The 21,873-nt window shown below is 48.2% G+C and overlaps 1 protein-coding gene across 1 annotated transcript in view; it reads right to left on the reverse strand.

The window, feature by feature from the left end:
- Positions 1 to 21,873, reverse strand: part of LOC138246927 (vomeronasal type-2 receptor 26-like) — a 194,105-nt gene that overhangs the window by 13,421 nt on the left and 158,811 nt on the right. The window lies entirely within an intron of this gene.

Below are 21,873 nucleotides of genomic sequence, written 5' to 3' on the forward strand. Positions count from 1 at the left end.
CTCATTTCAGTGACAGAAAGTTCTGGAATCTGAGAGGAGCCACAAATTTCCTTCCACCCAGCATTCCCCCAAGTCTCCCGATAAAAATGGTACCTCACTTGTGTGGGTAGGCCTGGTGCCTGTGACAGGAATAGATCACACAATGGTCAATGTTGGTCCTTACATGTGGCAGCTGTTGACCCTGGGGTGATCCATTCCTGACGCAGGCACTAGGTGTAGGCACTCAAGTGGGGTAGTGTTTTTATCAGGACAGGTGAGGAATCACAGGGTGGTAGGAATTTTGTGGATCCCAGCATATTCCTGTAGTTTGTGTGACAGAAATGCGAGAAAAATAGAGTTTTTATTCAACAGTGCAGCTTAGCAGGGTATTCTGGGTAAGAAAACTTTTGGGAATCCACACAAGTCACACCTCTGTGGACTCCCCCAAATGTCTAGTTTCCAGAAATGTTTGAGTTTAGTGTGTTTCTCTATATGTCCGCCGAACCCAGGACCAAAAACACAGGTGCCTGCCTTACAAAACCAGTTTGTTTTACGATAGATAATTTTGATGTCTCCACAATACGATTTGGGCGGTGGAATTTGGGGCTGAACTAAATTGGGGAGCTCCCAAGAGAGCACTCTCTCTCTCTCTCTCTGCTTGCCGCCGCATTCACCTGCTCTCTGGGTTGGGCTAACCCACTATTACCCAGTTGCACAGACTGCTTGCGAAGGGACAGCAGGACTGTCCTCATCACCTCCCTCATAATGTACTGGAAGAGGAGTTATCGAATGGGACTCCTCCGACTGAAAAATCACTCCCAGAGTCTGCACCATTGTCCTATCCCTCAGATGCTGTCTCAGTATCTGATGTCTCAGTCTCTGATTCTATGTCAGAGCTGTCCTCTATAACCCGAGTGACGCCAGCAGTCATACATCAAGATGCCATCTCTGCTATTGGCTAAACTGTTGCTCTAAAACACTAGCCTACGTAGACAGTCACAAAATCGATGGTGTGTGTGAGATACGTACAACAGTAGAGGCCACCTTACCTGCGCTTCTTCCCTCAATCGGCATGTTCTTTCAAGACACTCAAAAAACACCTTGTCACATACCATTCGTCACAGTCTTTTAGCACCTCCTGCGCCCAGTCCAACAATCATTATTGGTGCTCCCACTCCCTCCTCCTCGGATTCCCTCATTACCACTCAGCAAAAGTGCCCTTCATCTCTCCATAGCCGCCCTCCACCCGCACATACATTTCCTTTGTATTATAGCGCAGGTAATGGCTGACTTTACTAATGTACTCAGCTATTTACATAAAATACAGATTTGCTCTTTGCAGTAGGCATATAAACCTTCTGCGCTTCTTTATGGAACTAAAACTGCCACTAGACAAGTCTGACCCTTTTGTATCAGAAACATAATCACAATACTTACTTGACTTTTTTTTATTGCTGCCTAAAAGCTACAGTTGAAAAGCGTCAGTTGAAGTATGTGCATTCCTTTGAAGACGCAAGCTGCAACTGCAAGACAACTGGTGGCAAATATATATATATCACTTTTTATATGTGGGTCTGGTTTTCCTGGGGGCCGATCGCAGCCCCCAGGGAAACCACACACATATTGACAAAAGTGATATATATATATATATATATATATATATATATATAGATCTATCTCTATATATATCTCTCTACATAGATATATCTATAGATAGATCTACATATATATATATATATATATATATATATATACATATATCTATAGATCTATCTATAGATATATCCATGTAGATAGATATATCTAAATAGATATATCTATATAGATCTATATAGATAAATATATATATTTTTTTAGTTGTTGTATGGTTTCACTGGGGCCCCGGGGAAGCGCTACAACAAATTAAAAAAAATAATGCCCCCACAGGGGGTCGCCCTGCCCACGGGCTACCCCCTGTCCATTTATTTTCTTTTTGTTTAAAAAAAATTTATTTAGCCCCTGGGGGGGCGCGATCGCGACTCCCCCCCCCCCCCCAGGGGGCACCTACCTTTTTAAAAAAAAAAATATGCCCCCGTGAAGGGGCGGCCCGTTTTCCGAGGGGGCCGACCCCCCCCAAGTAAAATCCCTGGCACCTAGTGTTGTTTCCTGGCTGGCCAGGAAACACTTTCAGAAGGCCTCGTAAGAAAGGGGAGACTCTCCCCTTTCTTACAAGGACTTCCCGAATGTGGGGAAGGCCGTTTGTGGCCGTTTTCACCATTGGAGCAGGAAGCGGCTGCAAGGCTGCTTCCTGCTCCGATGGGGAAATCAACATTGTAACGTAAGGGGCGGGTGGGAGCGGGGGAAGACACGGAAGAGCTTCCGTGTCTCCCAGGGACAAAAAAATAAATAAATAAATATTTATTAACCCCCTCCCTGGTGTCGGCCACTGGTCAGGGCCCGCACCAGGGAGGTAGTGTGGGCGTCGGCCAGTGGCCGATGCCCGCACTAAAGCAGATAAACGCTGGCCGTCTCACCAGTAAAAAAGACTGGGTCCACAGAGACATGGCTTACAATAGGAGTCAGACGGGGTGCTGGACATATCTCAATAGGATTCCACAAGAGTGACGCTTTGATCTGCCTAGATACAAAACAAAAAAAACATTTCGAACGAAGGACCCTGCCACTAATACTTTACCTTAAAATTTGAAACATTGTACAATAGATAAAGACACCATCTCACAATTCTCATGTAATCCAACATGCTATAGGACAAAAATAGCATGGGGACACCAGTCGTGGCTTGCTGTGCTCTCCCCCTCAGTGCACGTCACCCCGTGGTCACACCCCTTTGAAAGAAAAGGATAATTAGCATAGTTTATTTTCATTAAAAAGGTTTTCCAGCTGCCGCTGCTGGTGGGGGGGGGGGGCGACGCACCTTTGCCCTTATGGATGAACCGCCCCTGGGGGACACATATCGACAAGTTCTACAGCTGTCTTGACACGCTACTCATTACTGAACCATTTCATGATAAACTTTCGCCTAAACACTGCTTATCAGACAGTATAAAATCATTAGATGCAACTCTTGACAGGGTCACTGTCATCTATCCCCGAAACCTATCTCAGAAAATAAAGAGTAGGTAGTACTGGCGGGTATCATTTAACCAGAAAAAAAGATAATTCAAAACTCTTTCAGACGATCAGATACAATTTCAAAATTGTGAGCACTATAAAAAGATACTTAAAAGATTGAAGTGGTGCAACACATGCACAGCCTTGGGAGTGACATTGTAGGTGGCTGCACCAGGGAATCTGAGTGCATAGATTCACGATCAGGGTTGAGAGAAGCAGCGCATCATACATAGTGCGTTTTCCTACAGATACCACAAGCCACATTCCGGCACCATGTTTTGGTAGGGCCTCTGTTTAATTGCTCATCCTTAACCTTTTATGCCTTGTGGTCCACACAGTGCTTAATTTGAGTTTGTTGTTTCCGGTGCAGAGCACAGGCACTTATTTTTGAGGGCCGACACTTATATTTCTGCCTCAAACATTTACTGCAAGTAAAAGACACACATGGGAAAGACAGAGAAAGAGTAAAACGAAAAAGCTTCATAAAGGGAGAAAGCAGAAAGCTGCAAGAGTGAGCTGAGGGGGCAGGGAGTGTCTGTATATCGATTAAAGAGGCCAGCGATGGCTGCAGGATTTTGCTGCCTCAGTATTCTTTGCTTGCACACTTAAAAGCAGCAGACGCGTGTTTCAGAGGAGAGCTATTAGGCACCCGCACGTTTGTATTTACAAATTAAGCACTGGGTCTGCGGGGATATCAAATTCATCCCTGGCCAGGCACAGCCCACCACATCTCAAAAACACTATTTCCACCATAACAACGGCTGCCAATCATGGATGCAGCAGCAGCCGGTCTTACCAGGGACCAAAGTATGAGCCTACTGGCTGAGTGCCTATCACTCCCACATGCCTCGGAGTAGAAACCGTTAGCACAAGAACCTCAAACCTGAGCCCCATGAGATGACGGGTTTAGATCAATGTCTGAGGCCTGAAGAGAGTGAGGAACTGCTCATGGCAATCTAACAGACTATGGGCCTCATTATGACCCTGGCGGGCGGCGGAGGCCGCCCGCCAGTATCCCGCCCTCCAAATTACCGCGCCGCGGTCAAAAGACCGCGGCGGGTATTACGAGTTTTCCCCTGGGCTGGCGGGCGGTTCCAGTTAAACCGCCCGCCAGCCCAGGGGAAAACGACCTTCCCACGAGGATGCCGGCTCGTAATCGAGCCGGCGGAGTGGGAAGGTGCGACGGGTGCTACTGCACCCGTCGCGTATTTCACTGTCTGCAAGGCAGACAGTGAAATACATTTTGGGGCCCTCTTACGGGGGCCCCTGCCGTGCCCATGCCATTGGCATGGGCACGGCAGGGGCCCCCAGGGGCCCCGCGACCCCCCCCTACCGCCATCCTGTTCATGGCGGCTTTCCCGCCATGAACTGGATGGCGGTAGGGGGGGTCAGAATCCTCATGGCTGCGGAGCGCGCTCCGCAGCCATGGAGGATTCCAATGAGCAGCGGAAAGTCAGCCGGAGACCGCTGACTTTCCGCTTCTGACCGCGGCTGAACCGCCGCGGTCAGAATGCTCATTGGAGCACCGCCAGCCTGTTGGCGGTGCTCCCGTGGTCGGTGGCCCTGGCGGCCACCGGCCGCCAGGGTCAGAATGACCCTCTATGTACCACTAAAACCTACAATTTCAGTTCATAAAACACCAGCAGGAGCTCATTGGATTTTTCTCAGAGTTTAAATGGTATTAAAGAGACAACCACTAAGTGAGACCTTTGATTCTAGTTGTTCACGTCTGCATCTGGCCCATCCGGTGGCCATATAGAAAACAAATGTGGCGGTCTGCGCTTGTTTTTTTCTTAATTCACAGCAAAATTTGTGAATATGCGCAAACTTCAGTGTGAATTACCAAAGAAAAGAAAATGCTGTTTTGTCCTGGTGGGACCAAGGTTAGCGGGTTAGGGTATTTGTATCCTGCTCCTTTTCTTTATTTTGCATTTATTTTCACTGAAGTTGAGTTCTAACATGGCTGCTGGCAGTCAATCAGATCTCTGCACTAGATTGGGTGTATTCACAAAGTCGTTGCGACCCTAGATATACTGGATTTCCTTCATTTTCTCAAAAACCACTGAACAGATTTATGCCAAATTTAAAAAGTGGGCTTTCTAGACCAACAGCTAGTTTACTGCCAAATTTGGTGTAATTCTGTCCAGCTGTTCGGGCTTCAGTCATGTTCAAAATCCTTTTGGGAATTAAAATGAGAAACACACTTTTTTTGACCCCTCCCTTTTTCTCCCCCCCAGCTTGACAGGTCACCCAGAAAATGTCCTTGTACAACAAGACCCAAGGGCACACTTTTTTAGAAAATTTCATAAAGGTTCATCAAAAAGCGCGAAATATATAATAAGTCAAAAACGCTTTTTCTTTCTAAACTAGGTCCTAACTATGAAACTATAACTGCATACCGGCAATTGCTGCCCTAAGGTAACTATAACTCGCCCCCTCACCATGCACTGCTACTTTCCCCACATTTAAAGCACTCATGACATCTTTGATAGCATTATCATTTAATATTTGCAGTAAATTGTTGAGGAAACAATTGTGCATGTCGAGGGCAAAAGACAGTTACTTTAAGGCACGAGTCATAGTTGCTTGAAATAACTCTAACAGGTTAATTTCTATGGTTTTGCATGTTTCAAATATGATCCTAACTGTAACGTCCCTATAACCTCCATATATATATCTATACACCCAAAAAAAGCAAAGGTTACAAAGATGTTATAGTTAGGTTCAGACTTACCCACACAAAACCAGCTGTTACAATTAGAGTTATTTCAAGTAATTATAGCTCATGCCCTAACATAACTATTACTCGCACCCTCGCCGTACACACTTTTCTCATCAATAATTTGACTACGGATGTTACAGTGATATTATCAACAATGTCATAGAAGATGTCATGAATGATGTAATATCTGGGGTAACTAGCAGTGCATGGCGAGAGCATGAGTTAAAGTTACCTTAGGGCATTAGTTACAGTTACTTGAAATAACTCTAACTATAACAGCTGAATTTCAATGGTGTTGCACATGTTAAATGTAATCCTACTTCCTAACTACAACGTCCCTGCAACCTTTGTTTTTCTTTTCTGAATTTGTAGTTTTTTTTTTCTAATGTTAAGCAAAATGCCCATTGCAATTCACAGTGGGCAGTGGGTTGGATTCAGGACCTGGCCTGACATTTTGTTGCCCCCTCCCTCAAGATTGCAGCTCCCGTCCCCACCTGCCTTGCCATCCATTGTCTACATTCATGCATCTGCTCATTACATTACAGTCTTGTGTGGCTGCTGTTCTGCCACTGCCCTTCCCGTCTGCCCTGAGCAGTTAGCTTGCTCCCCATACAACTCATCCCTACATGCATGCCCTTCCCGTCTGCCCTAAGCAGTTAGCTTGCTCCCCATCCAACTCATCCCTACATGCATGCCCAGCATGGTCGATGGCCTGTCGCTGCCCTCCATTTAGCTTTATTTCACTGCCCTCTCCTCCTGCCCTCTGTTGCCCAATTCTATGCCCCATCATTGCCCTCCTGCTTAAACTCTGTGCTTAGTTTGCTACCCCTCCCCTCCTCCCCCGCCCTCTGTGTTCATACTCTGCTCCCTCTTTTTTGCCCACCATGTACCATGGACCTGTCACTGCCCCTACTATCTACCTTCAGTGTTCTGTTAAGCTGCCCCTGCCCCTCCCACCTGCCTAGCATGGTCAGATGGCTGCCCCCAGTCCTTGCTACCTCCACCCTGCCTGTCTGAGCTCCATGCCCCTAACCCCTCCTTCCTGTCCTCCATGATCCATTTTGCTGCCACCCACTTCTTCCCTCCATGCTCTGTTGTGCTGCAACTGCTCCTCCTGCCTGTTCTGCATGGTCTTTTGCCCTCTCCTGCCCTCTCTTGACTGTGTCCAAGTTCCCCATGGTCCTCTGTGCATGCCCCTCTCCCCTCCCTCTTGCCCACCACGGCTGTTGTGCTGCCACTAACCCTGTGCTTACCATGCATAGTCTTCTGTGCTGCCACAAACCCTTCCACCTGCCCTGTGTGGTCATCTTGCTGCCTCTGACCCCCTTCCATCTTCCCTCCATTGTCTGTGTGTATGCCATTATAGTCTCACTGTTGCACTCCACAGTGTTTTGTGCTTCCAGTGCCCATCCTGCCTGCCATCCATGCTCTGCTTAAAGGTCATACCCCGTTCCACCTGCCCTCTAATTTGCATGTGAAGACCCCATCCCCTCCCTTCTGCCTTGTCTAATCAGTTGTCTTGGCCCTACACACTCCCTCCTGCTCTTCATGGTCCTTTATGCTGCAACTGTCCCTCCTGTCTGTCCAGTATGGTCAACTTGTTGCCTTTGCCTCTTTCCCCATTGCTCTCTGTTGTCCGTGTGTGTGGCCCTGTCCCCTCTCTATTTCTTTCCATAGTCTGTTGTTCTGCACTGCTGTCCCACTTTCCCCGTGAGGTGTATTGTGCTGTTGCAACCCCTGCCTTGTAAAGTCGGTTTTGGTGCCCCTACCTACCTCACTCCTGCCCTCTACTATACAAGTCCATGTCCTTACCCCATTCCTCCTGGCTTCGGTGATCCAATGTACCATACTTGTCGACATTTTGAACTTCGTATGAAGGAGATTTTGAAAAACAAACCTGAGGAATTGATTGTCCTTCTTTGACTTACACTGAATAAGAGGAGATTTTAGACAGGAGACGAATAAAATAAAGCTCTCTTGAGCTTAAAAACATAAGGAGTCTCCTGCCTGAACTGGATCTGTTGGCATGTATGGTTGCATTGCCTCTTCCTTCTGCCCTTAGTGGTCTGTTATATTTCCAAAGCCTCTTTTGCCCGTACTGTATGGTTGGTTTGTTGCCCCCGCCACCTTTTTCCCCTGCCTTCCATGGTCCCTTATGCTGCCACGGCCCCCCCACCTGCCCAGCATGGTCAACTTGTTGCCCCTGTACCATCCTCCCAGCCCCCAATTATCCAAGTCCATGTCTTTAACCTCTGCTACCCACAGTATTCTAATGAACAACTAGATTGTTAACATTCTTTATTTGTTACAAAAGTGTGCACACCTGGCTGAGCTTTAAAAAATGCAAAAAATAAATAAACAAATTAAGGGCCTGATTCTAACTTTGGAGGACGGTGTTAAACCGTCCCAAAAGTGGCGGATATACCACCTACCGTATTACGAGTTCCATAGGATATAATGGACTCGTAATACGGTAGGTGGTATATCCGCCACTTTTGGGACGGTTTAACACCGTCCTCCAAAGTTAGAATCAGGCCCTAAGTGTTTTGCACACTTTTGTTAGTGAGCTACACTTTGGCAATATTTGGATGATGCTTGTGCTACATTTGGGCTTTTTTCTCTGGTGGCCATCTTGGGAGATTTATTTGTTATGAAGCTCCCTAATTTCCTCATTTACTGCAGTATCCTCAGTAGAAAATGCTTTCAGTTTTCCACTTCAATTCCATTAAGATGGTGTTCCAATGTGCCACACTTTTGGCATCATTCAGAATGTTTGCAATCTAGCTGCTCTTTAAAACACTCTAGTAAAGCTGCTGTTCATCAGTGAGAAAACTGGTAGTCTGCTGCTGGTGTTGAAAGTGCATGTTTCAGTCTGCATGTCAGAACATTTCAATAGAATAGAAGACAAAGATATTTGAAAACTCACTTAAAACTTGTCCCTATTTTTCTTTTTACAGCTCTAACCATAATTTCTATGACAAAAAGAACCCCCTCACTTTGTTCCTTTCCAAATTATGGGCCTCATTATGACATTGGCTTACTGCCATGCTTACTCTCACCAACATACCTCTGTGGCGGCGGATATCCGCTAACCATATTATGAAACACACACACCAATCCGTCACTATTCAGCCACACACACAAATCCATCAGCCCAAAGGTCAGTGATAAACTGGTGGTATCAAAACCCACACCGTTACGCCAACAGAACTACGCCCACCACATAATGACCCACGAATCACCACAGTGGACATTCAATGGCGGTAAACCATTGGCGGTACATACCGCCATGCTCAAAATATACACACACATATAAAACAAAACCACTTTAGACAATTCAAACAACACACACCTGACACCCATACACACCCCACACCCACACACCCACACCATTATAACACACACACACACACACAAAGCACACAACCCTTTACGAATAGCAATAATTGCCAGCAGAGAGAGACAGTAAGAGCACTCACACAACCAGAGCCACATACCACCATCACCTATACACCACCCACTCACCTTACATCACACACCCCAACACATCCTCACCCACACTACTCACACTACACCCATGGCACCACAAAGACATCCCAGATTCTCTGAGGAGGAGCTAAGGGTCATGGTGGAGGAAATCATCCGGGTAGAGCCACAGCTATTTGGATCACAGTTACAGCAGATATCTTTTGCTAGGAAGATGGAGCTATGGCAGAGAATCATGGACAGGGTCTACACCGTGGGACAGCACCCCAGAACAAGGGATGACAGCAGGAAGAGGTGGATCGACCTACGGGGGAAGGTGCGTTCCATTGCAGCAAGACACCAGCTTGCAGTACAGAGGACTGGCGGTTGACCCCGACCTCCTCCCCCACAATTAACAACATGACAGGAGAAAGTCTTGGCAATCATGCATCCTGAGGGCCTGGAAGGAGTAGCAGGAGGACTGGACTCTGGTAAGTCAACTCTCTATTACTATCACCCCCCACCTGCATGCCATCACATACTCCCACCCTTACCCTCACTCTCATCACTCCACCATTTCCCACACACCCCACAATCACAACCCACTCATCCCAATGCCAATCCCTGCATGCACCACCAATGCATGGACACCACTCACGGACCTGCATGGACACCTACCACTACAGCATGCACACTAGAGACAATCAGCTAGCCCACCAAATAACAACTCACACAAGGCAAAGCTGGCAGGGCAATAACAACCATAGAGGGCAACCCACCCATGCACAATGTAACACACAGACACAATAACACTACATTTACATCCCCACAGGTACCCCAGCCAATGTCACTGGAGAAGAGGTGCCAGCAACATCCAGTCCCCCCCCCCAGCAGAGGCCCACAGTGATGACAGCAGCTCTGGTCACCTGGATCTGGATGACCAACCTGGCCCATCAGGGACCTCCGGACAGTCGGTTAGCCAGGCACAGTCTCACACCACCACAGAGACGCCCTCTCCGGAAACACCACCACAGCACCCACCCAGCGGGCCCATACCTCTGTCCCCAGGACATGTCAATCAGCAGTGTGTCCACCATTACAGATACCCCAGAGCACCCCACAAACCCAGGACAATCAGGGACCTGGGGTCAGTGACAGTGGGCACACAGTTCAGGGGACAGAGGCACAGGACAACAGGGAAGCTGGGAGGACTGCTGTGCACCAGGGGGAGGACAGGCCCATGGAACCGACTCTCCAGGAGGCACTCACTGCGATCCTGGGAGCATACCAACATTCCCAGGATATGCTGGGCCAGATCCTGGCCAAGATGCAGGAGAACATACGGCTGCAGGAGGGATAGTACCTGGGGATCAGGGAGGACTTGAAGTCCATTAACACCACCCTGGTCTCCACTGCAGGGCCAACAGTAAGAGGTAGGCAGTGGCACAACAGCAGGCCCCTGACACTAGCCAGACTACTGACCAGCTCTCCACCTCCGCTAGTGGACAGGAGGCCCTGCCACAGGACCAACAAGCCACCAGCACCCCTCCCGCTGCAGAAGGAGAACCACCTCGCAAATGTTCCCTATGATCCAGGCAGAAGCCAGAGACTATTGCCAAGACCCCGCCAGGAAATAAGACTCTCCTGATTGTCACCCTTGTGTTCCAGTCTGTCACCCTGCCACCTTGAACTGCCATTGCTCCCCTTCCTATGCCCCCTTGGACAATGCACCTGTGCAACAAATAGACTGGACTCTAACCTGGACTTTCCTCCATCATCACCCCAGCCCATTGCACTTCCCCCTTTTCTTCAGAGCACTGAAATAAAAACACTTTGAAAAAATACAAATGTGGAGTATGTCAAATTATTTAAATATGTATTTATTTAACAAGGTTCAAACATTGCAACTCAACTGTACAGTAATGTTTACATAGGAAAGACCTGTAGTTGGCTGGAGTGAACACACCAGGAGCAATAGTGGGGCTCCAACATCTGCAAAAAGAAATGCCAATGGGTACAGTGAGTGGGCATAGAAGTAGGAATTCACAGCCTACCAGTGGCAATGTCACACATCAAACGTTCAAAGAAATGTGAAATAACGCCGTCTTACCTGTGTGTCATTGGAAGTATTGACAAATGACTGCACTTCTGTTGTCCTCATCCTCTGCCTCCTCATCTTCACTGTCCACAGGGTCCACTGCTGCCACACGGCCATCTCCAGCCTCCTCCCCCTGCAGAAAAGGCATATGGCGTCCCCAGGCAAGGTTGTGCAACATACAGCATGCCGCAATGATCTGGCAGACCTTCTTGGGGGACTAGCACAGGGATCCACCTGTTAGATGGAGGCACCAAAACCTGGCCTTCAGGAGGCCGAAGGTACGTTCAATTATCCTTCTTTTTCGCCAATGTGCCTCATTGTAACGTTCCTCAGCCCTTGTCCTGGGATTCCTCACAGGGATCAGTAGCCATGATAGGTTGGGGTAACCGGAGTCACCTGCAAATATCGAGGGACAACTGTTAGCCACACACTAGCCCTTATTACCCACATCATACCCATACACCAACATCTACTGGGTGGAAACCAGGGCTCACCTATTAGCCACACCCTGTGCCTCTGGAGTTGGGCAAAAGAGTGGGCAGCTGGTCATTAGCTATACATTGCAACCATTACAGTTCAATGCATTTTGTGATTGTTACAATATTTCAGTGGCATACATCCAGAATGTGAAATTGTGAACTATGACGCAGTTGGGATCCATGGCCTGCCCCCGTGAAATGGCGTCCGCCTGTCTAGTATGGAAGGACAGGTGGAAATGAGGTAATTCCCTGATGTTGTGCGCCGTTGTGGGAGGCAGTCGGGAACAGCTGTACAACTCCTCATTGTTTATCACTGGGCCCTACGGGGTACAGTGGCCAATGGTGATGTACGCCGGTGGTGACAGTACGCACCGTTGCAGACGTGACCGCCATTTTCTATCTGTTCACTCACTTGCTACCTGACCTTCAACAGGAGAAGACCTACACTGCATGTGCTGCTGTGATCTGTGTCTGGAACCTAGCATGGCGCTTGTGACCGGAGAAATGGCCCCTGCCTTCACCTTGGTGGAGTTGGAGCGACTAGTGGATGGGGTCCTACCCCAGTACCGATTGCTGTATGGGCCTTCAGACCAACAGGTGAGTACACTGTGAGCACAATGCATGGGGCATGAATGCATGGAGTGCTGTGTGTGAAGGCCTCGTGTATTTGGGGGTTGGTGGATGGGCCCTGGGCAGCGTGCAGCATGTCTGCTGGGCCATGTCTGTGCTAATGGGGAAGGGGCATGCTGGGTCATGAGTCTAACAGGCAGGACGGTCTAACTAATACCTACCCCTGTGTGTATTTCCAATGCAGGTCAGCGCCCATCTACATAAGGGTATATGGAGTGCCATTGCCAAGGACGTGTGGACCGTGGGGGTCTACGGCAGGTGGACCACCCACTGTTGCAAACGGTGGGAGGACCTGAGACGCTGGGGACCGAAGACGGCAGAGGCCCAGCTGGGGATAGCCTCCCAGTGAGGAAGGGGTGCCCGTCGGACCCTGACCACCCTGATGGCCCGTATACTGGTGGTGGCCTATCTGGAGTTGGATGGGCGCTTGGGGGCATCACAGCAGCAACAAGGGGGGGAGTACAGTGCCCTTCATTACTACTTATGCCTAGTGGGGTGGTATCCGGGTGGGGGATGTGGGCCTGTGGGTGCCCCTAGGCCAGGCCTGACATTGTATAGTAGGTCCCATGTTGGGCAGGGTTCTGATGTGAAATTCCTCCAGCCTAGCTAGTAGGCATCCACTACTGGGCAGGGGTCTGTGCATCTCAGGTATGCTGCAGTTGGAAGTATGTGTCCCTACCCAAGACCTGGTGACGAGCATTGTAACTGGTAGTGCATTGCCTAGTGCCTAGGGCTGTTCCCTGTGTGTGAGTGTGTTGTGTACGCCAACGGTGGTGTTGGTGCCGCCATTGACCAAGTGTTTCCTTTGTCTCCCCCACATTTTTGTTTTGTCACCCTGTCCTTATGTGCATTAGCATCATCTGGCAGAGGAGCAGAGGCACCAGTGACGGAGGAAGCTGCATCCCACAGTACCTAGAAGGCCGAGTCCACCAAAGGTGAGGGCACCAGTGGGACGGAGGGAGAGGGGAGCACCACAGCGGAGACTGGAGGGGAGAGTTCGGACACCAATACCTCCTCCGATGGAAGCTCCCTGATGGTGGCAGACACCTCTGTGCCCACTCCAACTACAGGTACAGCCGCCACCCCGTGTACCAGCACCGCCCTCCCAGCAGCACCTCAGCGAGTTTCCCATGCCGCTCACCCAGGAGGGTGGGCATCTCCTTCGCCCAAGGCCCTGCCCCAGTTAGCCCTGCTGCCCTTAGTGAGGAGGCTATTGACCTCCTGGGATCCATCTCTTTTGGGAAGTCAACCATTGTGAATGCAAAACAGGGCCTGGCAGCCCAAATGCAACCGTCCAATTCATTCCTGGAGGGCATTCACATTGGCTTGGTTGCCCAACAGAGATCAATCCAAGCCTTGGCCTCTTCTCTGATGGCAGCCATTGTCCCTGTTTCCACCCTCCCCCCTCCAACTTCCTCTACCCAGTCCCATTCCCGTCAACCCCAACCTATCCCAAGCACACAGGTAGATGAGCATGCACACAGGACAGCACACAAGAGTGGACATGGCAAACACAAGCACCACACTTAATCACACAGGCATTTACAAAAACACCATGCAGATGCAGACATACAAACATCCACTGCCTCCACTGTGCCCCCCCATCCACCTCCCTCCCAGTTGCATCTCCACTCACACCTGCATGCACTACATCCTCATCCACTACCACGATCACCACCACACCTAGCAGAACACACACCTCACTGGCAGTCACCAGCCCCACATCCATGCACACATCTCCGGTGTCCTCAGCCAGTGTCTTTGCCCCCTCCTCCCAAAGTACACAAACGCAAGCACTCAGACACCCAACAGCCATCCACCACACAACAGCATCTAGCCCATGCACCTGCACCCAAACACAGCAGACTGACACCTCATACTACCACTCCTTCTTTCTCCACTCCCAAACCATCTCCCTCTTCCCGCCCCAATGTCCTTATGAAGCTTGTCCTCTCCACCACTGACCGCTTCCCTTCCCCTCCCCCCTCCCTTACGTCAGGCCAGGGAGGTCAAAACCCAGGCAAGCACCTCAGCCACCTAGTCCATGGGCACAGTAGTCTCCCCAGCAACTCCAGGTTGAAAAGAATCCTGGCCACCAGCAGCCAACCAGCCAGATGGAAAGGGTGCCTGCCCCAAGTGCTTCAAGGAAGGGCAAGGAGCCAGCCACAGCTGCAGGAAGGAAGAGAAAGGAGTCAGCCCCAGCTGCAGGAAGGAAGGGCAAGGAGCCATCCCCCTCTGCAGGAGGGACGGGCAAGGAGCCAGCCCCAGCTGCTGGCAGGAAGGTGCCAGCCCCAGCTGTAGAAAGGTAGGGCAAGGAGCCATCCCCAGCTGCTGGCAGGAAGGGCAAGGGGCCTGCACCAGCAAAGAGTAAGGGCAAAGGGCCTGGTGCTGGGACTTAGTCAGAGCCCCCACCACCAACCATGGTGGTGCAGCTGTCTGAGGCTGCAGGGGATGGGCTGGAGCCTCCCCCTCCACCAGCTCCGCCACCACCACCAGCACCAGTGGGCAGCCGTCCGAGGCTGCAGGGGATGGGCTGTAGCTTCCCCCCTCCACCACCACCAGCAGCAGCACCACCAGCAGCAGCAGCAGCACCAGTGGGCAGCCGTCCGAGGCTGCAGGGGATGGGCTAGAGCCTCCCCCCACAACCACCACCACCAGCAGCAGCACCTCTGCCACCACTGAACAGCCGTCACCGCCGGCAGACATTCTGTAGACCTGCATTGATGGGCTGTTGTGCAGTCTGCCCCCTGCAAAACCTGTAGGTATGACACACACCTGAGAGACTGTGACCTTGCACTCCCCAAAATCTGCATCACAGGGCACGATGCCCCCTCCAGAACCAGTGGAGATGCCATCAACTCACCCCATCCTCCCCAGGATGAAGCTCACTGGGCACAATGCCTCCTCCAGAACCAGTGGAGATGTCATCCACTCACCCCATCCTCCCCAGGATGAAGCTCACAGGGCATGATGCCCCCTCCAGAACCAGTGGAGATACCATCCACTCACCCCATCCTCCCCAGGATGAAACTCACTGGGCACGATTCCCCCTCCAGAGCCAGTGGGCCAGTCACCCACTTGAGAGACTGTGGCCTTGCACTCCCCAGGACCAAGCACAGGGCATGTTGCCCCCTCCAGGACCAGTGGCGTTGTACCATCTGCTGGCTTAGATGCCCCAGGTTCCCCATCCTCCTGAGGTGCCTGTCTCTTTTCGACCTGATGCCCCTGCACTGTTCTCTCTGTGTTGATGCAGGAGTAAAGTGGGGCCTTGGACTTTGTAATGTGGCCCTGTGGCCCACGAAGATTGAGGACCGGGCAGGGTCCCTTCATTTGTAAATATGTATATACGTTTTTATTTGGATGCACGTATTGCTACTATTTTATCTTATTACACTCACTTTTATCTATTGTATTTGTCCTTGCATTATTCCTGAGGGATACGGGGTCAATATGTTATGTTACTGCTTGTGTGTATGGTGTTGGGGGTGTTACGTGTTGCATGTGTGTGTGTCACTCTATTTTTCCTCCCCCCCTCCCCTGTGTGCTAGGTGGCTGTACTCACCGTGGTCATCTTCGCCGTCGTTGGTGTTCGTAGTGGAGCAGTATGTAAATCAACATTGGGATTATGTGCAGTTTGGGTTCCATGGCGTTGTGGTTCTTCCCTGAGTCTCCACAGGTGAGTCCTTAGACTTCCCAATCAACATTGGGAATATGTGCAGCTCGGGCTCCATGGCGTTGTGGTTCTTCCCTGAGTCTCCACATGTGATTCCTTAGGCTTCTGAGCTCTGTTTCCACCAGGCTTTTGATGTAATTGGTAACGCCCCGGAAAAGGTGGTGGATTGGACTGTCTTAATACTGTGGGCGGAACATTGTCTTCCCCCTGGCTGTAGGCGGTTACCGCTGTGGTGCCTGTTGATTCTGCCCTGGCAGTCGGTGTGGTAAAGTGACTGTCTGTCTGAGCCGTTTCCGCCATGGTCATAATTTGGCGGTATTTACCGTCAGTCTGTTGGTAGTATTACTGCCACTTTATCACCAACCGCCAAGGTTGTAATGAGGGCCTAAATGTTTCAAGTTTTACCAGTTTGATTCAATCAAGATGGCTTCTGGTATACCATACTTATGGCAAAAGTAAGAATGCTAGTGATCGAGTTGTTCTTTAGAACATTCTAGGGGGCTGCAATAGAGCACTAGGGAATCAACTGACAAGCTGCTCCTGTTGTCAGTATATGTTTTACTAAGAATGTCAGACTTCATTCACATATGGCTGAGAAAGATAGTGTGAATTTACAGAACAAAATACTTTCATTTTAGCTTCTGGACCACCTTCCATAACATCTATGGGAAAATCAAGAAAAAACAATTTTCTCTCAAACATGATTCATGAAATCCCAGCAGGAGGCCTTCTCAAAGGGTAAAATCACACTAGAACACACCATAGTTCCTAAATTAGATTGTTACCATCAACAAATGATTTATATTTTAACTACAATCTGTTATCACCCTTTACATATTCTCCATCAAAACCTGCCATTCACTACAATGCATTTCAATGGGGTGCTATCATGTAGATTGGTCCCAAGATGTCTGCCAGCACTTCCTTTTTGATTTGCTGACAGGCAGTCATATCTCACCATGAGATCTGTGCGTAGGGTCTGCCCAGATATCTTTATTTATTTTTCTTTACTAACTCCAAAACTACTGAATGGAGTTATACCAAATTACAAAACGCACAATCTGCTCACCAAGATAAAGCTTTCTGCCAAATTTGATGTAATTCCATTCAGTGGTTTGGCCTATAAGCATGTCTAAAGACCCCATGGGAAAATGAATGGGAAAAAATAATTTTGGGACCCACTTTTTTTCAGCCCCGCTTGACGGATCACCTCGAAACAATGAAGACAGCAGTTGAACTGACTGTTGTATTTGTTTTGACAATTTCATGAAGATTTGTCAAGCGGCGGCAAAGTTATTGGCAAAACAAAAAATGCTTTTCCTATGTAAACTAGGTGCTAACTATAACTACCTACTGGTGACTGCTAGTAGGTAGTGTAGTCACCAGTGGGTAGTTAGAGGTAGGACCTAGTTTCTGTAAATGGAGGATTTTTTGCTTTGTTAAAACTTTGATGCTGTTTAACAAATCCTCACAACATGTTCAAAGTAGTACACAGGTCAGTTCAGCAGCTGTCTGGAAACTTTTGGGATGATTCGCAAAGTGGAGGCTGGGAAAAAGGGAGTCTCCAAATGCATTCTCCCATATATTTTCCCATAGGGATTATGAACACTGCCACATTATGAACCGCTGAGCAGAATTACACCAAACTGGGCAGAAAGGTAGATCTTGGTCCAGAAAGAACCTTTTTTATAACTTGGTGTGAATCAGTTCAGTAGTTTTGGAGTTATTAAAGAAAAACGATTTGTGTATATCTAGGGACGCAGAAGGTGGGCAGATCCTAGAGATCTCAAAATGAGATCTGAAGTGGTGTCAGACATCTTGGGACTCAGACTCCCAAAAAGACCCCGCCAGGGATCAAAAAATGTTTTCAAATTTTTTGTCAGAAGTCAGCTGAGTATCCACAGATCAAGGCAGTTGTATTTAAAATGGCAAGCACAGTGAACTGCAATTACTTTTTTTTGCCCTCTATGTGGGCCACGCCCCGGGGAGGTGGGTGGGGGGGATAAGTTATATATTAAGGGGGAGGCGAAAACATGGCCCACTGCCACAGGCCGATTTTGACCCCTGAATCCCATCAGCCAAATTAGAATAAGGAGAGGTGGGCCTATTTTGGCCCTGGGGAACCCATTCTCCAGGGCCTGGAACCCAATCCCTCCTCACCGGGCTCCTGCTATGTCTCAGGGCTCCTACCCATCGGGACATAGCGTGATTGCTCTCACTTGAAATTTTAAGAGCAAATACTGCATGTAAAATGCTCCCACCTGCTGGGAGGGGATATTTCTCTGTTTTCCAGCCTGCAGTGAAGCGGCCACGAATACAGATGAAAGAATTGCCCCACCCACAGGGAGTAGCCTTTTTTTCTGCTCCCTGTGGGTGGGGCAATTCTGGCTCCCGCTAGAGGCAGGGAGCCGCCTGTGGCTGCGGGGGCAGAGGGCTCTTTCAGTAGCCCCAGCAATCATGTAGTGGATGCCCTGGGTGGGCTCCAGGTCACCCTCCTTTAATGGCTATGCCTCAGGGATGGGGACCCAGAGGCCCATTTGGCCCAAGAAGGGGGAACTGTATATCCCCTCCTAGTTTATTAAATAATTGAATAGGCCCTTGGGGAATGCAGTCCCCAGGACCAATATTGGCTTGTGGATCGGGCTGTGAGCCCACCTCACCATTTACAATATGGCCGGGCCCCAGGAGGTGGCTGGGCCCCAGGGGCCAATTATGGACCAGGGTGGGGGGTACATACCCCTTCACCTAAAAATAAGTGGCGGGCCCAAGGGGATGTGCACCCCCCTCTGTGTTGGCTGTCTTTGGGGTGTTGGCTATGGTGTCTGCCAGCAGGCCAGGCCCTGTGGCCAACCCCTGACAACAAGCAGCCGAAGGCTGTGTCTGGCCGAAGGCCATGTACAGCAGAGGTTGGATTAACAATTGGTAATTAAATACTACTTTCTGTTAAAAACCATAGAATCTTACTCAAAAAACAAAGGTTACAGAGACATTATAGTTAGGAAATAGAATTTAAAAAACCTTAGAAATTCCCACAAAAAAACAAAGGTCACAGGGATGTTATAGTTATGCTTTTAATTTGATTTAAAATTATTGATGAGAAAACTGTGCATAGTGTGGGCATGAGTTATAGTTACCATAGGGCACCAGTTGGAGTTTCTTGTTATAACTATTACTGCTGAATTTCTATGGTTATGGAAACTGTGGACCTAACTATAGCTTCCCTGTAGTGCTTGGTTTTTCAGTGAGAGATAATTTAATTTATCAGTTAATTAAAACCATAAAAATATTCTTTCAACAAAAAATTAAGCGAAACAACAGTGGTACAATAAAACATTAGTAGTGCAATGTAACTGTAAAAAATAAAAATAATTTCATACATTCTACAGATTACCACCCCCACTTAACTCCAGTTACTAGTACAGGACTTTGTAATTTCGACCTGTTTATTCATAGTACGTGGATTTTGTTTCCACTGGCACCATTCCAATCTGCTGTCTTGTTTTGGCACAGGAAATTTTAGAGGTAAAAATGTACAGAAAGTTTTCTTGGATTAAATGCTTCAGTTAAAGCTTGTCTGCATGTTCTGACCCCTAATTTGTTTGGATCCTTTTTCAATAAATGTCTTCTTTCGGCAGCCATAGCTGGACAAATGCAGACCACATGCACAAGGTTTTCTACTGCCAGATGACATAGTGGTTTTTCAGTCAATTTTTAAAGATTTTTTTAATTGTATATGCTATAATATCCCTGTAGCCTTTGTTTTCTCAGTGCATCAGTGCACATATATATATATATATATATATATATATATATATATATATATACTTACATACATACATTTTTAGCTGAGAAGTTTATTGATATCATCATATGATGTTTTTAGTAACGGGACATGGGTGTTTATAAATGAAAATATGCAGTAACAGAGGGGACCTTATAGAAGACGTATTAGTCCTCGTATCCATATCCATTTAAGGTGCTGAACATTGGATTTATAAATATATATATTTGTTGGTTAATCATGGCCTCCTCTTATGAGGCTCGACTCAAAGAGAAATCAAATAAATTATTTTTGTTCGCAAATGGACGATATTCAGCTAGGACAGTCCGGTATTAAAAATATAAGGACTGGAGTAAGATCACAAATTATGTATGAGAAATTGGAAAACTTGCATAAGAAGGAGTTATCTAAGTGGTGGGAAATTGAATCCTTGCAGAAGTACATTGAGGTCGAAAGAGTACCCAGAGGTCTAAGGATTTACACAATATCGACTTATGAGTATCCTGATCCAGAGATGTTAGATGCATGGGGGGTGTAGGAAAGTCCTCTTTTTTGCCTTGATCACCCCAAACGTTTTGGACAGATACTGGTGGTTACTGACTTTTGGCTGTGCCCTGGGTACTGCTTACCAGTGCCAGGGCCAGTGCTCTGTGTAAAGTGGATTTGCAAGTTAGACTAATTAAGGCTAACTTACCAATAAATCGCTAGTATATGTTATGGCACGTAAGTTTAGGGACCCCAACATATGTAGTTCACTCATAGGTGCACTGCTGAAGTGCCCAGTGTCATGTTAAAGGCAGGCCTGCCTTGCCGGCTGCTTTTAAATTAAAGTTACATACAAATTTGACTTTGGAATTAAAAATGCCTCCAAAGTCTTAAACTACCTTATTTTTACATATATCACCCATAAGGTGTGCCTTATGTTCCCCTAGGATTGGATGCCATGTAACTATATGCATATAAAAATAGTTTTATAAGCCCTGGTGAGGTGAAACAGCCAAATTTGTTTTTCCCTCATTGTAGTGAATGGCACCATAGGCTAGAATGGGGAGACTTTATCCCCTTAAGTGACAGATACATCAAGTTTGGAATAAAGTTATTTTTTATAATAAATCCCACAACTTACAATTGTTGGAGTTAATTTAACTTGTTCAGGTAAAGAGTTTTAAACTTTACCTAAAAAGTTGCCAACTTCAGCCCTGTAGTGTTTTGCTGCTTTGCTCTGATTGGCCAGCCTCTGGCAGCCTGGCCAGGCTGCCTTGCTGAGGTGTGACGTCCCCTGGGCTCAAGACAAAGAGATGCGCCTGGGGGAGGAGATCTTCCTTCACCAGACAAGGGAGCAGGAAGGAGGGAGGGATGCAACACTGGTCTTTAAAGGCAGGGAAGAACATTTGGAGCAACCTATCACCTCCCTCATATCCTGCAAACCCAGACAATTAGGTGCCCCCTTGATTAGACTAGGAGAGGGCAGGAGAGGGGTGAGGATTTTTAGCCACACCAGTGGGTAGGCTCAGCCAGATGTAACCTCCAAAATCATTTTCAGCCATGATGGATTTTTGAGGAATGTTGCTCCCTGGGATTGACTTTTGCCACACTTCCCAGGAAGTGATCGTCACAGGGGGAAGGACCCTGCACCAGATTGGAGAACCGGGCCCCCTCTGTTTTTCACCCAGGAGCAAGGATAAAACTGGCACACCTACACGCACACCTCAGATCCCTGCAAGGAAAAACTACAGGAGAAGCTGGTGGACCCCTGGCCTACACCTCAAAACTGCACTCTGAAGGACTGCACCTGCTGCATACTTGGGCATCACCACAAGAAGGACTTTGCCTGGCTTCAACTGGTTCAAGGAGGGACTCCCTGTTTGCTACAGATGAAAAATTGCTAACCAGAGTACCCTGCACCAACTCCTGAAAAAACTTACCAGCTGACCA

This window comes from Pleurodeles waltl, chromosome 7 (genome assembly GCF_031143425.1).
Source record: "Pleurodeles waltl isolate 20211129_DDA chromosome 7, aPleWal1.hap1.20221129, whole genome shotgun sequence".
NCBI lineage: Eukaryota > Metazoa > Chordata > Amphibia > Caudata > Salamandridae > Pleurodeles > Pleurodeles waltl.